Genomic DNA, 13,900 nt, shown 5'->3' with positions numbered 1-13,900 from the left:
ATTTATTCACCTCCAGGATTCTGTGAAACTTCAGAAAATGGCTTTTGACTATTTCGAGCCAGAGTTGCAGATTGTTGGTGTAAGCCTAGTGGGAGGCAGTCTTTTGCTGGAGTGAGATTCTCTGTAATTAAAAGCAAATCAAGTCTTTTGGGGCACAACAATGAGACTCAAGTTGTTTGACTAATGATGGAGGCCAAAAATGGAAACCCACTTGAAACCAAAGGTAGCCAGCTTTCAGAAGACACGTTTACAATTAAGACACACACGCATCCTTGACTCTGGTGATAGTAGTGCGTGATCAGACATAGGAATGCTGCAACTACATAAATTACAGGAAATAGAGTTGCACATGAAAGAAGCACAGACAGCATGTGTCAGCCTGTCATCTCTATTTTCTTCCATAATCACAACTGAACACTATAGTAAATTTGACTTTAATCAAATAAGAACATTACTTGGTTTCGTCTATATTGGTCCTGAAAACCGAAAGAAAACCTCCAACTGAGACTTTTCTGCATGGCTGCATCTCAAAAATAGCTTTTGCAGATACACCAAAAACATACACGGATGTGCGTCTTCCTTCACACAATTATTCTCTTAGTGAACTGTTTGAAGAGCTCAGTATAACACATCACTGCATTTCATTTCCAGACGCTGGCCTGAGAGAGGTGGTGCTTGGCTTTGCTTCTCCCTTGAAATATTGAGGCCAAAACACATTGCATGATGTATGTGGACGGAAAAGGCAATTGAAAGAATTATGTCTGCCTTCTTTTTTCCTTATGCAGTATGATTCCATAGTTACTACTCTACTGAAAAAAACAATACAAGATATTTTCCATCGCCGCCAAACTGGCATTCAAATGCATGCAATAATCTTAAAAGAATGTCCCAGGGTGAAGTGTGAAGTCTTAAGAATTCAAACGTGCTGCCAGGCTGGAGTTTTGTCCATTTGAATGGATGAATGACATCAGCCTGCTCGTGGAAAGAAAGCATCGTAAATCAGTAGTGTCAAGCCGCACATTTACTTTTCATGTAGATGCGACCTGCACTTACAGTATCCTCACTTCATCTCCATCTCCTTGCATGACCATCAATAAATAATGACACAGGCTCAGCCCCCGCTAAGTTATATTTCCATGCTGAATGATAACCCAATATGACCTCCTGCCAAAAAAAGCTCTGAGCTACTTTGTTTTTGAAACTGCAGTTGGCCTAGCATCTGATCTCATTACTTTGTTTAGCCACCTGAAAATGTTTGCATTTCAAAGGCAATCACGGATTCCAGAAAAGGATAGGTTATAAAACCTCCATGAGCTTTCAGACAAAGATGACTAAAGGCTATGTCTGAGAACATGGGCAACATGGGTGAACTGGTGAGATCAGAGGCTCCTCTATGAGAAGAATGATCGATATCCTCCCATCTTTGCTTTCTTTTTTTCTCAGAGCAAAGATAGAAACCACTATCCATACAGAATAAGAAATAGGAATGATACTGTTCCAAGCCAAGGTGGAAAGCAGTGGGTGGTGAAGATGGCCAGTTCAATTATTTCGCCGTCAGTGCACACTTTGTATTCTAGACAGACACCTGGCGACATAACATTCCAAGAGGGAATGTATTGTATTGGATTATTGCATTGGAAAATTGTCCTTCCTTCCTTCCTTCCTTCCTTCCTTCCTTCCTTCCTTCCTTCCTTCCTTCCTTCCTTCCTTCCTTCCTTCCTTCCTTCCTTCCTTCCTTCCTTCCTTCCTTCCTTCCTTCCTCATCCTTTCGAGGGTGAATTCCAGCCGACATTGCATGGAAAGCTGGGTACATCCGAGAAAGCTCTCATGCACGTCACATTTAGCGAGACAAACATTAAACCTCACCTTGATAGAAGCCCCGGATAGGTTGTTAGATAAATACCAGTTACTCATTTCCTGAGCTCTGCCAAGAGAGGATTCTGCCAGACATGCAATCTCCAAATTGCTCCAGGGAATTTGACACTTGGACATGTCTTCCTTGAGGCATGCTGTTTCTGCATATGTGAGTGAAGTGGACTCAATGTAAAATCGATGCAATGTATTTTCAAGAGAAAAAAATGCAAACAAAGTGGCTCCAAGGAGAAATAATAGAGGATTATATGTGTTTCAAGTTTCAAGATTATATTTTGTCACAAAAAGTTTTTATTTGTTAATTTTAGGAAGTTGACTGCACAGTGCTTTTAGAGAATGAACACACCCCTTTTAAAGTACCATCTTTTACCTGAAGTAAAATATTCAGACTACGGTCAATTATTTAAAAAAAAAAAATCCAAGAACATGACCCAGGTTATGTTATGTTCTTGGATTTTTCAAGTGGGGGTAGGTAGGAAAATGTCTTGGGTTGTGACGTAGATGCTATTGTTATTCCAAGGCATGCAGCTACAGAGACAGCTACACTATAGTGTTTTACGTCAATTAATTGCACCGATCTGAGTGTGTAAAAGCAAAGTGTGGAAAAAACATCAAGAACATCCATAAAGATGATGAAGACTACTGCTGGTTGGGTTACCAACAGACTTCCTGAAGTTGTCACATCTTGCAATAAATGGCTCCTGGTACCACATTGAACCAGTCTCAGGGAATTCAAGTTTATTGGTTCCCACAGGCTCCAAATGTCACATGAAAAAAATGAGGCATTTCGTGGAAACTCTTCTCTGGTGGCTAGACTGGCATGGAGATTTCTCATGATAAACTGCATGAGATCCTCACTCCATCTGTATGATAATCCATTCATAATGCATCCCACCAACATTAATTTTCTTACTTTTCCTTTCTGCAGTTTTTTTAGCCATGGTGTTGCAAAGTTTCACTGTCTGAGTATAACCACCATATGCCAAACAGCAAAGGCAGATGGCCACCCACGACAGGCCTGGTTTTGCTTCAATACATTAAATAAATCAATAAAAGAATCAACAACAACAAAAGCTATCTTGTGTGAAATTATGCATACATTTATGATACTAAACTTGTTAAGAGGCAGCACTTGGTCCAATTTCCAAGCCGGAGTACCGGGGAAAAACCAATGCAGACAAGCGGAGTACGTGCAAACTCTACAAAGAGAAAGTAAGAACCAAGATCTGAAAGCACAACCTCTTAAATGTGAGGCGAACATGCAAACAATTTCTACACAACACTCACAAGTGGCTCCAGTAAGCCAAAACGCATATCTAGATGCTCACGTGAAGATTAACCATCCTGAGTTCAAATAAGTTCTTTTATCAAAAGTATATTATAAAAATGTATTATCATAAGCAGTTCACAAACTATTAAGAGCCCACATTTTGCATCTAAGAAAATATTTTGTTCATATTCAAAATATAATTTTGCTTATGAACCTGGTTTAGAAGTGTGTGGTCCTATATACTTCCAGCATTACACATGTAGGGGTGCAGTCAAGAAGACACGGCAGAGTCAAGGGGTGCACAAACAGGGTTGCACCCCTGATGATTCCATGTGGAAGGAGTGAGGAGTGTGCCTTGTTCAGGGGCACCTCAACAGTAGTCAAGATGTAGCAGAGTAGCATCTCTCCAACACCCAGTTTAACCACAATTATCCATTCGCAAAGTATGCCCCAATGGAGGCTGTAATACTCGATGTATTCCTATGTCAAAGAAACGGCACTGATTTTGTAAATATTCCAAAAAGGCTGTAATACTCTATGTATTCCTATGTCAAAGAAACAGCACTGATTTTGTAAATGTTCCAAAAAGAATTTCAGGCACTTTGCGTTTGACACATTGACAACGCATATGGCGGTTCTCAAATTAATATGTTATTTTACAATTATGTCAAAAACAGTATGATGATGTTTGTCTCTTTTTATCCTGATTGTAATGCAGTCCAGATTCTCTGCACTCAGGAGACTTGAAGTGTTTACCCTATGTATTAGATGGATACGTTCAATTAGGTCATTAATAAGGCCATAATTTGCTAGATTTGTACATCGACGGAACAGTTGTTTCACCTCTCTCTCTCTCTCTCTCTCTCTCTCTCTCTCTCTCTCTCTCTCTCTCTCTCTCTCTCTCTCGCTCTCCTATTTACAGAAATATTCCTTCCGTCATAGATGCTTCACTCCAGTAGCTATCAGTTGAATTCATGTGGATCGGGGAAACCATCTGGCAACATTTCTCATCCCAAAGGATGACAAAAGACATTAAGATTAATACTTTGTCAAACAGAGCTTGCTGTATTCAACGAGCCTTGATTAAATGTGCTAAAAAAAAAAAACATGAAATATGAGACTGTAAGTCATATTGTAGCGAGACCAGCAGGTATTCAGGTAAATATTCATAAGAGACAAATTATAGTCCCAGATGATGATAATGGTGCTCGAATGAAATTCTGGAAAACACCCTGATTAGGATTCATTGTCTGATTTACATGAATATTTATATACAATCAAATAAGCAAGCCATTTAGTGATTAGATTCTGACCCTAATATTAACAATAAAAGCTGGAAAAAATTTGTTGCCTCAGAGGGTTTATCGATTATTTACATTCATTTGTATAAATTATCCATTCCTTAATTCACATCTCATGCGAGTTACTTGTTTTTGCGATTTAATTCATTCTTAAGGCTTTTTTTTTTTTTTTTTTGGCAGTGATTTAGCATCAGCTTAGATCAGGGCTTGGCAAATTTGGATATACAAAGAGCTATTTGAACCATTTCCTGCAAAAAACAAACAAAAAACAACGGGCCACAAAACATCTTGACATCTAAAGAGAGGATAACAATGAAGGGGTCATTTTTCTTATTACCGTAATGTATACCAAAAACATGTTTTGCATTCATGAAATTAGTTGACCGCTCCAGAGAACACATAATTTTATTCATACATATAAGCAAAATTCAGCCAAAAAAAAGACGCTTGGTCGACTTTTACTTTCAAATGGTTAATTAATATTGGAGTTATCTTTGTATTTCTGGGAAAAAAAAAAGAAAAAAAGAAAAATCCAACTTATATGATTTGGTGCACATCAAGCAGTGTTGTGTGTTATCTTGTCCTTTTCAAAATTGTAGCTACAAGTACTCAAAAAATGGAATGTAAAAGAGCATTTTGATCTGTTATAGACTCTTAATAGTCGTTTACTACATTCACAATGTATAGAGTGTATTCCTGATTGGTTTAATGTTATTCTCATTGAACAATAGGTATTTTATTTTAAAAATAAAGACATTTCTAAGTGACCCTAAACTTTTGGATGATCGTGTAAGAATAATAATCAATACAATCACAGGGGGAAGATTGTAATACTGAGGATGAGTTGATTGACAGACCAGTTAGGCACAGAATTCTGTATCAACTAAATATGTATTTTGAAGCAGTATTGTGTAGTTAAGAAAATAAGGTTCAATATATGCTACTCACTGCTAAGACTTTATTTTAAACTGCAGGCAGCAGTTAATTGAGAAACAAAACCCGGGGTAAACCAATCTCGCAGGTCCACAGATTCATAATGAAATTCTCCATGGAAAATTGTTTATTTATTATCTCCGCCCCTTCGTCACTCACTCGCTCACTCACTCTTCATTTGTAGTGAAAAGGGTCACGCTCAAGGTGCTATGATTGTGCAGAGATGTGAATAATATAAAATGATTTAGCATGGCACTCGCTTCTGATTCCTCTCGTTACTATTCAGGCACAGCCATGAAGCAGCACTTCATTCAAGTTTGAATGATTGACAAATAGTCTATTTAAAGTCACCGCTGGACACAGTGCTAAAACACAAGGAAATAAACCTAATATGCCTTATCTTAGTCAGGTTAGGAATGGACAGCAGAGTCTACAATCTATGGGTAACTGAAGGCACTAAGGTCTGAATTGTTCTTTGCCTTTATTGTAGGTGTTTTATTAGGGTGCAGTCTGAGAAGTGCTGTCATCCTGGACAACAGTATAGATTTCCTTGCAACCCCCAATGTCCTCCCCACCCAAGAATCTGCAACTCACTGTTTTGTTGCACTGTCTATATCAAACTAAAGTGAAAGTCAAGGCAAGAAGACTAATCTTTTGAAATTTGTAAAAAAAAAAAAAAAAACTGTCTCAGGAGGAGAATGGAGATGCTGAGTCAAGATGCTTCCCCTCTCTAATCAAAGAACATCCTTTGTACACTAGACACTTTCAACAAGTAGATTGTTTCTTCCTCTTTGCGCCTCGCTATCCTTGCTTTTGCATGTACATAACCATTCAGACTATCAGCTTGTTTACCTGGGAACGTCTCTAAATTACACACAAGTGCATTTCTGATATCCTCTTAAGAATACCACCTGACTGATCAAAAAATGCTTTTGTTTGCACACTGTAAATCTGAAGATGGCAAGGCAATCTTCCAGTCTGCTTGTCAAACTACAGCAACAAACTGATTTATTTGATTCTCGGCTCCCCACCTTCTTGACGTGCTTCTGGCACGTCCATCCATCCTGCATGTGCCGTTCTCTGATTGGCCTCCATCCTTGGAGGTTAAGACCGCATCAGGATGGATAATAGTGGTGTGACAACTATAGGGTGTCAGTCAGGCAATGACTCTGAAGAGTCTATCGTATTGTTAGCATGTTGCTGCAGGACACCTGCCAGCAGATAGTGGGCCTATCTCGTTTAGACAGGAACAAATGAGACAGAAGATAGAGCTCATCCACGCCATCATGACTTATCACTGTGGCCACAGGCCATTACCAACTGAAGCTTGAGAATGATACTAGCTTCTGTTGTCACGAGATTTGCATCTGATGAACATGTGTCAAAATGGCCCCACCTCCATTTAATGCTTTAAACTAGGCAAAGTCATTGGCCACATGACTAACAATAAAATTTTATAACAGACAAACCACAATTAAACATCACCATCTCCGCCGAAGACTTCAACCACAACACGCTGTTATAATCTGTTTCTTTCCTTTTGTGATTTACAACCAGAAAAGATGCATTAAGTGTAATAACTGATAATTAAAGAATATGTTCCACTTGAACTGTTTACGATGCCCCCTGTATGCACTGTACGGCCCACATGTGATGGAGTGTGACCTCCATAATGAGCTCTACAGAAGAGACACGCTCAGTAGGTACTATGTAAGTCATAGCTGCCATAACCTAAATCTAAATTGTGTAGGCATTGGTGTGCCAAATAAAATGACACAAGGACAGTATATAAAGAATACATCAATAGGTGACAGAGTCCAATATTGATCTCCTACGAGAAAATACGATGCTTTGCAGCGGTCATGCACATATTTGAGTGACCAAGTTCAATCATTCTCTCCCCTTGTGTATTTCGATACCTTTTTCCAATGTTTTAGTGTTTTTTTTTTTTTCAGTTGGATTCCTTTCTTTGCTGGAGTGCTTGCCAGCAGAATCCTAAAGGGAAGTGAAATAAATGAGTAATTCATTAAGTTTTTTAAGAGACAGTGCCTTCAAGACACAAAACATTCCATGCACCTTTTCAGTGTCAAGGCATAGTGTAGTACAAATTGTAATGGCAGCACAACAGTAAATCTGCCTTTGTTTATAGGCTATAAAATCTTATTTGGTGACCTGTACTCCTGAGAAAATCGATACAATATCATTTTTTATTAATAATGGTACATATCTAAGTATCAATATTTTAAGCACACCCCCAATGGATAGATGGACGGATGGCAAGATGAAAGCGGTGCACGAATCTATTTCTACTGTCACGTTAAAAGGAGGAGCATAAAACATGTAGACAACAACTTGGAGAATATAACCAGAATAATGGAAATTTTACGTAGTGTACTGCCGAAGGTATAGCACTTTCCAACAGGTGAAGTAAGAAGGACTAACACTTGATTTTATGCATGACAAATTGCTGTTACTGTGCCGCACTTACTAAAAAACAAAATTTGTTACATTAGCAGAATGGTAGTCATCTAACAGTCAGGTGGGCGGGCAGGTGTTTGACAGTGTTTGCGGCAGTGGCCAAGTAAAAGCCATTAACAAGGTGCTAATTTTCATGCAGGCAGCAACAAACAGCAACTGGGGGATCAGAAATGAATGCCAAAAGATTGCAATGAATATAAATGTGTTACATTTTTATGACCTTGGCAGACATCTCATGTAAATGAACCGGATATATTAAATGAGACTACAAAATTATAGGGGCCTCTGCTGGTCAAAACTCCAGGCTCAGTATGTGTGCCATACTGCCAGCATCATGAACTGCTATGGACAATCAAATATATTCATAAGTGTGATGCAATGAAGATCCCCACTGCTCCAGTCTCCATCTATCTTACCAGCATGCAAGCAAAGATGTCTGCGTGCATATTCATGCATTGACTTTGCCAGCATACATCTGCCACAAAAAAAAATACACATTTTTCAGCCACCACATGTTTACACGTAATACTAGATAGCAGTTCCTCAAGGATAATAAAGCATTTCTGATATAAAAAAGTGAAATGAGAAATGTGATTGCGCTTAGGAATACTCAACTTTGTTTTAAACTGAATCCGAATGATGACAAAAATGTCCACATGTAAACCTAAAAATGACAACCAAGACAATGCGGGGTCTTATCACTTCTTCTCATTTAAAACCATGACTGAATAGAAACGATGACTGTTTAATTGCCTCTTTGTCATGAGTCAAGTCTGTATGCAAAAATTGTGTCGACCACATCTTTATTTTGTACCAAAAATTAAATATTGAAATAAGATAAAGGCAGCCAGTGCCGGGTACATTTGTCATTCTGACGCACTCTGGTGAACAGACTAATCTGCCTGAGTTCAATTGGGTTGTCACGATGCCCATCTTTGTCATTAGGGTATTGCTCGATCATCAAAGTGGTTCAACCTTTTTTCTTTCAAACCTTTGTAATGGGATTCGGTACTATAACAGAGCTGCAACACACAAAATAACCAACAGTAGAGCACTGTGTTGTACAGGCATAATTCAAAACATGCTGATGGATTCTATTATTAATAAATAATGATGGTACTTTAGTTATTTTGTGATGGGTTAACAAGGCTTACTTGCTGTAGAAATTCTTGGAAAATGATCTCCAACCCAACTGCACACCAACTTTTCATTTTTAGTTAAAAACAGAGTAGCTAACATTACTGAAATGACACAGTAATGCCCCGGGGGTATTCCTATAATGGCTGCTACTCTACTGTGGAGCCGATTTCAAAACGCAACTAACAGCATGTTCAGAACGGTGGTTTGCACTGTAATGCAATATTTAATGTGTTATATCACTAAAATGTGGCCCTCTTACATATAGCTGATTAAATTACAAAAATAACTAAAACATGATATTTCATTTTAAGTCAAACACTTGATTGGCCATCACACCTTTATATTACTGCTTTTGAGCCCACAAGGCCAGTACAACATAATCACTTCTTCAAAGAAAGATTTATGGCAGCGATATTTTTCAAATCAGTGAAGGCAAGTGTTAATGGTAGCTGCACTTGGGGTTATCCATTAGCTCTGGACAGCCTCTGTGAGTCTTGTTGTTTCCATGCATTTTAAACCTTGTAAAGGACAAAAAAGCAAAGTGTAATGTTGCCAAGCTTAACCATATCAAGTGAAAGAGAGAGCGGGACTATGAGTGTGAGTCACCGCTCAGGAGCTGTCACCAAAGATCAGTGTGCTGTTCACCTCTCTTCCTCCTTAGGATATGTCCTTTTCCTCTTTCCCTCCCAACCTCCCTTCCTTATTCCTTTCCTCCATCCTTTCTACCCTCTGTGCTTTCATACTTCACTTCTTCCAACACAAGAAACAGAGAGCATGTGTTGTATGCCAGTCTGTCTTCTCAGAAAGTCTAGGGAGAAAAATCTGTCCATATCAATCTGTTCAAATTTTCTTGTGGACTGCACTCGAGCAACACTATGAAACCAGTGCATACATAAGACGTAGGACTTGTTAGGACATCTAAAACATCCAGAATCGATGGCATGAATGAAAAAGAGTGTTAAGGGGCTAACCTGCAATATGTTGGCAGGCGCTGCAACTTTTCTTGTACAAAGCACAGATAGGAGTGGCCTTGCCACAGTGTACTGTACTGATAAGTGCATTCATAGGCAAAAAGGTCCATGTTAATATTTACTGTTGTGCTCTCGATGGATGAGAGTGTTCAATGAGGCTAATAATGTGTATCCTGCAAGATAAATGTGAAAAACACAGAGCACATCTCAGACTGCCTTTTGGCATACTACTACAGTCTGAATTCAGCCATTTAGTGTGTGTGCCCTAATAAACAAGAACTCTGACATTCCGGCTGAATTACAAACTTGTGACAGCTGCTGGCCGAACCTTTTGCATTTTGTATGGCAGCATGCATAAGTCGGATGAAATTTAATTGAATGTACTGCAATGGAATGCAAGTGAGATTATATCATGTGGTATAATATTTGCAATTCAGCATGCCTTCTTACATTTACATAATTAGATGACTAAAGGTTATGGATTTTATCTACTTTGAAGGGTTTGCAGGTGAACATTAATTTTTAATATGCTTGAAACATCAGCTGATCAAAAAAAAAACATTGTCTAGTCAATCGAGTATAAAGGGTACGTTTTTTGTCAACAAATTGTATTTGTCATCAATCATTGATGAGTACTGGTCAATAACCATCATTATTACAATTTAATCATGTGGCCTTCACCTTGAATGACACTGTCCTAGTAACACTTTGTATGTCTCTTATTAAATGTGACTGACATGTCGCAGGCAATCACAGAACTATGCAGAAACCACTTTAGAAAACATACAAGCACCAAGACTTGACTACTAAAGCATATACAAGTCTCCTTCGCATTTGTGAGTTCAAGCAGTAATTGCAAATTGGTGTAAAACAAACAAGAGGAACAATTTGCTTCAGCAGGGTGATAAGAGGCGGGCAATGTCAAGGGGACAGATTATGACTGTGGTGATAAGATGCAGAATGAATTTGCATGTGGTATGGCTGCCAATAACCTGGGCTTGCTTTACAGTGCCAGTCCCTCATCTTGTGGTGTAGCCAAGTGCCTTGATTAGTGGTTGCATTGGAGTCTTCAGCAGAAATATCACAGCTTCTTGTTTGCATCATCTTGCACACACAAAGTCAAATTGGATCGGACATAACCAGAGCAATACAACGACCTGCTCTAATAGAAACCTGGGCTTCCAAATTAGAACGCAGATGAGCTGCAGTAAACAAAGCAACATCTCAGAGGACAGGTTGAATTGCATAGCCCACCGCATAATTCACATGAAATGGCCCCATGAAAAAATAACGATAGAACCATGTTTGACATTTGAAGACAATTTTGTCCAGCAGTGTAGTTCTACAACGTAACCTTGCAAGCTACATTATGCTTTATTTTATGGCCGATTTATAACATAGCACTAATCTGTGGCAGTTTGGCTAAATAAATCAATACATGCGCTCTAATGGTTAAGGCATAAATCTGTCTCATTTGTTACAGCTAACATCACGAATGAGTGTGTGTGCCACATTGCGTGTTGGAGCCTACTTCGTCATGTGGGCTCATTACCATTCAGGCACTGAGCGCCTCAGTCCCTGACCCAAATTCAAGATGACACATGTAAAATAAACAGATTCAAAGTCAATCTTCTACGAATATTTACAGCTTATTGTGGCACATACTACATTCAGTGTTTCCCGTTTTTTCCCGTATTGTTTTGGAAAGACGAAGGGGGTGTGAGCAAACCACACTTAGTGGCTGGAGTGGCTCTTTCCAGCTGCTTCTTTCGGGGGGGACTGACATGTTTTTTTTTGTTTTTTTTTTATCTTTACATGCTTACTCTGCAGATGAAATTTATACCATATATAAAATAAATTGATACGCCCAAGAAAAACATCTACACTGAAATTACTGTAATATGCATGCCGGGCCAGAAGTTGGCACTACTATAATAATAGACTACGAGCATTTGCACCAACTTCCTGTTTGCCAGGTCTTACTCGAAAATGGTATCGCAAACGAACATTGGAGAAAACACACAAATGCGACAGCAGCACTAGGCCATTGTTGCTTTGCTTGTGATATACATATGTGTGCATTCCTGTACTAATTCACAGTAAACCTGATATTAAAATGCAATGCGTGATCTTAAGGATTTGCAGAACTATCCACTTCATACACACTTAATTAAACACGAGTCAGGAAGGAATGTGTTTGCTCTCAGAAGACATTAAATGATATTCTTCAGCCTCCACAGCAGCTGAGGCGTCTGACCGTAAAACATTGATCTCACTGTGATTTGCCTTGGGGTGCCCTAAAAAATGCTGAGTAGCTCAACTAGCAAGCAGGAACATTCCCATTAATTCACTGCTTAGGTCGAGATTAGCATTGATTGGTGTGAAAAGACAAGGTAATGATGAACTACTGCCACTTGTGCACGCGGGATACACTTGATTTGTTTGGTTGGTGGTAAACATCATAGTTAGCAGCACCAGTATTAAATGAAAGTTTCACGAAATAACAGAAGTGGTAACGGATGTAAGTGACTGCATGTCACGGACATAATTTTGTAGCACTGCGGCCATAGCACCAAGTCTGGCAGGAGGTTTTAACTGGGTCACTGTTATATCAAGGCCACATGACAGAGCACAACTTAAATCGTTGTTCTAATTTTATTCACAGCCAGAATCCTACAAATCTTTCTAACAGTGGTATTACTCACCCCAAACCACACACAAGTTTCAAATACCTTTTTCTTTTTTCTTTTTTAGTAAAGACATTCAAGTCAACAGCCTTTACAGAGAAATCCTTGCCTGGACCATTTTCAAAGTATAGTATAAAAAAATAAAAATAAAAAAAAGCAGGATCAATATTTCTTGACATGTGACCTTCAGGTATATTTATGGTTTCTCAGTTGGGTAAAATATAAAACAATTGTGCGCTCCTTGGAGCTGCAAGAGCACGGTTTGGCACCATGTCATGGTAAAAGATGAAGTGGACAATACACGTGTGAACAAATTAACACATGTAGTTAAACAGATTGTTGAGGTTTTTTCCCCTCCAAATATTTGACCAATATTACATAATCCCATATTAATAAAGTCACTTCTGGGACAATGTGTGCTAGACATAGATATACACAATGGAGAGCAGATAGTAGTTCCAATGCATTCCAATTCTCATGGGAAAGGCACTCGTGTGTGATGTGTATCACAAAGGAGCATTCACAGAATGCAGAGTAATGTCACTTGCTTTTATGTGATTATTTAGTTTCTCTCCTCATAATTTTGGAGTGTTCATGCATTTGTTTCGTCATTCATCACCTATCTAGTCATAACAATGATGACACACATCTGCTCTATATTCAGGCAACAATGTGCTTATTTGGTCTAAATATTGCCGCTAACAAAGTTGTTTGTTTGTCAATATTTTTTAAGGGAAACAAAGCTGCCTAAAATATCTGGCAGGGATTCACAAGAAGCCATGCTCCTTTTTTTTGCCTTGTGAAAAACTTTAAAGATACACACATACATAGACAGCAGCAAAAATACTCATTATCATTTATCTACGTGCAGTGTTCTGCTTTTACAGTTTGAAACAACCATCTTTTTGTTTACACTTGTTTCAAAGCAATGCTAAAATATTCCCTCATGTGGTGCATCTATTACTAAGCCAATCAGCTTTACTAGATGTCTTTATTATGCTTCATTAACTTTAGGACTATTTTATTGTTTTTATGGTCAACAATTTACGGGGGTAAACACATTTTTAACGCCTATATGACAGCAAAGACATGTTATGTTACTATATAATAGCTTTATGGTAGCAACTATATTACTCTGGAATGGACTATTTCGAACAATGCAACAATTGCAAGTCAAACCATCATGAATGGCTTTAGGCAAAAATGTCCTCTCTAAATGCCATCACGACTCACCTATAAGATATGTCA

General features: G+C 38.5%; 1 protein-coding gene across 2 annotated transcripts in view; it reads right to left on the bottom strand.

Annotated features, from left to right (window-relative positions):
• tspan9a (tetraspanin 9a) overlaps positions 1-13,900 on the bottom strand; it is a 138,546-nt gene that overhangs the window by 39,393 nt on the left and 85,253 nt on the right. The gene's annotated exons all lie outside the window — the stretch shown is intronic.

Source organism: Syngnathus scovelli, chromosome 6 (genome assembly GCF_024217435.2).
Source record: "Syngnathus scovelli strain Florida chromosome 6, RoL_Ssco_1.2, whole genome shotgun sequence".
Lineage (NCBI taxonomy): Eukaryota > Metazoa > Chordata > Actinopteri > Syngnathiformes > Syngnathidae > Syngnathus > Syngnathus scovelli.
This window is presented reverse-complemented; position numbering and strand designations above follow the sequence as displayed.